The sequence below is a fragment of the Rhamphochromis longiceps genome, linkage group LG20, assembly GCF_057381845.1.
Source record: "Rhamphochromis longiceps isolate RC_006_pf linkage group LG20, R_longiceps_female_GT1.1, whole genome shotgun sequence".
Taxonomy (NCBI): domain Eukaryota; kingdom Metazoa; phylum Chordata; class Actinopteri; order Cichliformes; family Cichlidae; genus Rhamphochromis; species Rhamphochromis longiceps.
In genome coordinates, this window is record NC_140576.1 from 39,219,183 (window position 1) to 39,222,686 (window position 3,504).

Sequence of the window (3,504 nt, forward strand, 5' to 3'; positions counted from 1 at the left end):
AACCATGTATCACTGGACAATACACTACCAACATTCAAACAATATGTGGACTGTCCCACCAGGGGAGAGAAAACTTTAGACTTACTGTATGCTAACGTCAAGGATGCATACAGCTCCTCCTCCCTCCCCCCACTTGGTAGGTGAAGAGAAAATCTCCGTCCCGGTTTCCCTCCAAGGGGTGAGCACCAATAAGCAGAATTTTGTCCTTTCCTTATAAGATTCCTAATTATTCAAAGTAACGCTCAAGTATGCCGTTCAGCTGGGTTAGTTACAGCACCGGGATTAGCTTGGGAGAACAAGGAAACACAGACTGCTTCAGGTTGCCTTCCCAAACCAACTCAAAGGTTTATTTAGTACAAAACAGCTTATATAGAGGAAAAAAAGGTTCGTGTGTCAGCAGGTTCTCAGTTCAAACCGGTACAGACCAAATAAGGAAACGTCTTCCTGCCTTCTGAGCAAAGAAGTATCCTTCGTGTAGTTTATCAGTTCAGCTACAATTTATGATCATCCCAGCAAAATACACTCCTAGACATAGAATACAGAGTTCTTTCATTAGTGAATTCTGAAACAAACCACCTGGCTTTTTAACAAGCTCTTTTCTAAAAGATAAGGAAGGGAGGATGGGAGTAAGGAAGTGGTCTCGTCTCTGTGGTATTTTCGACCTTGGGGTACCAGCCTGTGATTCTTACACATTAATTCTTGGGTCAGAGAGAAAGAGAAAAACAACTAGTAAATGGGCCTTATTGAGTAACTCTTTTCTGTATAATATCACTACAAAACAATATCCTGTAAATGCTACCATGGTATCAAAATATCACAACAGTAGGTCAGATCATAACCTGATTCACCTCACCCCCCGCTATGTGCCAATTGTGAGGAGGGAACCTGTGACCACCAGGACTGTCAGGAGGTGGTCAGAGGAGGCCTTAGCAGAACTACAGGGCTGTTTCGAGGTGACCGACTGGGAAACACTCTGTGAGCCTCACGCCGAGGACATCAATGGGCTTACTGAGTGTATCACAGACTACATAACTTTCTGCACCGACTCCATTGTTCCAGCTCAGACTGTTCATTGTTACCCAAATAACAAGCCGTGGGTGACTAAGGACATCAAAGCCCTCCTCAACAACAAGAAGAGGGCTTTCAGAGGGGGCAACAAAGAGGAGGTGAGGAAGGTCCAGGTGTTACTAAAGGACAAGATCAGAGAGGCTAAGGACAATTACAGGAGGAAGCTGGAGTGGAAACTCCAGCAGAACAGCATGAGAGAGGTGTGGAGGGGCATGAAGACCATCACTGGATTCAGGCCAACCAACAGCAGGGGAGCTGAGGGAGGTGAGAATAGAGCCAACAAGTTGAATCTGTTTTTCAATAGATTCGACACCACAGTGTCTGCTCACACCCCCACAACCTCACCTGTAGTCAGCCTGGAATCCAGAGCCACACCACTGTGCCAGCCTCTCTCTTCACATGGCGCTGTTGCCTCCTGTGAGATTCCTGACACCCCTCCCCCACCCATCACCTTCACTCAATACCAGGTTGAGATGCAAATGAGGAGACTTCACTCAGGCAAGTCTGCTGGACCAGACGGAGTGAGTCCCCTCGTCCTCAAGACCTGTGCCCCCCAGCTGTGTGGAGTCTTTCATAAACTGTTTATGCTGAGTCTGAGTCTGCAGAGGGTCCCGGTGATGTGGAAGACATCATGCCTCGTCCCTGTACCAAAGACGCCACGTCCCAGTGGCCCCCAGGATTACAGGCCCGTGGCATTGACCTCCCACATCATGAAGACCCTGGAAAGGCTCATCCTGGACCAGCTGCGACCCATAGTAAGACCACACCTGGATCCCCTTCAGTTCGCTTATCAGCCTCGTCTCGGAACTGAGGACGCCATCATCTACCTGCTCAATCGTGTCTACACCCATCTGGACCAGCCGGCGAGCACTGTGAGGGTCATGTTTTTTGACTTTTCCAGTGCTTTCAACACCATCAGGCCGACCCTCCTGGGTGATAAGTTAGCAGCGATGCAGGTGGATGCTTCTCTGGTGTCCTGGATTGTTGATTACCTGACAGGAAGACCACAATATGTACGTCTCCCACAGTGTGTGTCTGACAAGGTGATCAGCAACACAGGGGCACCACATGGGACTGTCCTCTCCCCCTTCCTCTTCACCCTCTACACCACAGACTTCAGCCACTGCACAGAGACATGCCATCTTCAGAAGTTCTCTGATGACTCTGCGGTGGTTGGATGCATCAGCAGGGATGATGAGACAGAGTACCGGGCTGTGGTCGACTCCTTTGTCACGTGGTGTGAGCAGAATCATCTGCAGCTCAACGTGGCAAAGACCAAGGAACTGATCGTGGACTTCAGGAAGACCAGGAAACACTTGACCCCTGTTTCAATTCAGGGGGTCAGTGTTGACATTGTGGAGGACTATAAATACCTTGGAGTACACATTGACAATAAACTGGACTGGGCTAAAAACACCACAGCACTTTACAGGAAGGGCCAGAGTCGTCTCTATTTTTTGAGGCGACTGAGGTCCTTCAACATCTGCCAGAAAATGCTGAGGATTTTCTATGAGTCTGTTGTGGCCAGTGCGATCCTCTATGCTGTTGCATGCTGGGGGAGCAGGCTGAGGGTTGCAGATGCCAACAGACTTAATAAACTAATCCGTAAGGCCAGCAATGTTGTGGGGATGGAGCTGGACTCCCTCAAGGTGGTGTCGGAGAGGCGGATGCTGTCCAAGATAAAGACAATGATGGATAACACCTCCCACCCACTCCATGACATGCTGGTCAGTCACAGGAGCACGTTCAGTGAGAGACTGAGATTACCCAAAAGCACCACTGAACGACACAGGAAATCATTCCTGCCTGTGGCCATCTCCCTGTACAACGCATCCACTTAACACACTGTTTGCTGCTACAACTACACATGTTTCTTTTCCAACTATTTATTTATGAGTGACTTATGTATGTATGTATGTATATATATGTATATATTGTACTATTCTTAGTTAGCGTATTGTCTGTCTTGTCTTAATGTTGGTTTAAAATGGAGCACTGTAACAAAAAATAATTTCCCCCAGGGATCAATAAAGTATTCTGATTCTGATTCTGATTCTGATATACGGCATTTAAATTTATCGTCCACCTGGGTCTGCTGCAGCTTTTCTGTCAGACCTACAGGAATTTTTAACTTCCACTATTAAAATGGGCATGGTTATCATTGTTGGAGATTTCAACATTCATGTGCATGACTCAACGAACAGTACCACTAAGGAGTTCCTGAGCATTATGGACTCTTTCAACTTTGTTCAGCATGTAGCAGAGGCTACTCATACGGCTGGGCACACTCTGGACTTGGTCTTCACCTATGGTGTTTCCCTTGAATTTAAATGAAGTTGTTTTTAGCGACCATAAGTCAATCTCTTTTACTGTATCTGTTAATTCAGAATCAAGGTTCTATTAGGCGCAGGCGCTTTATTGACGACTCTATAATTT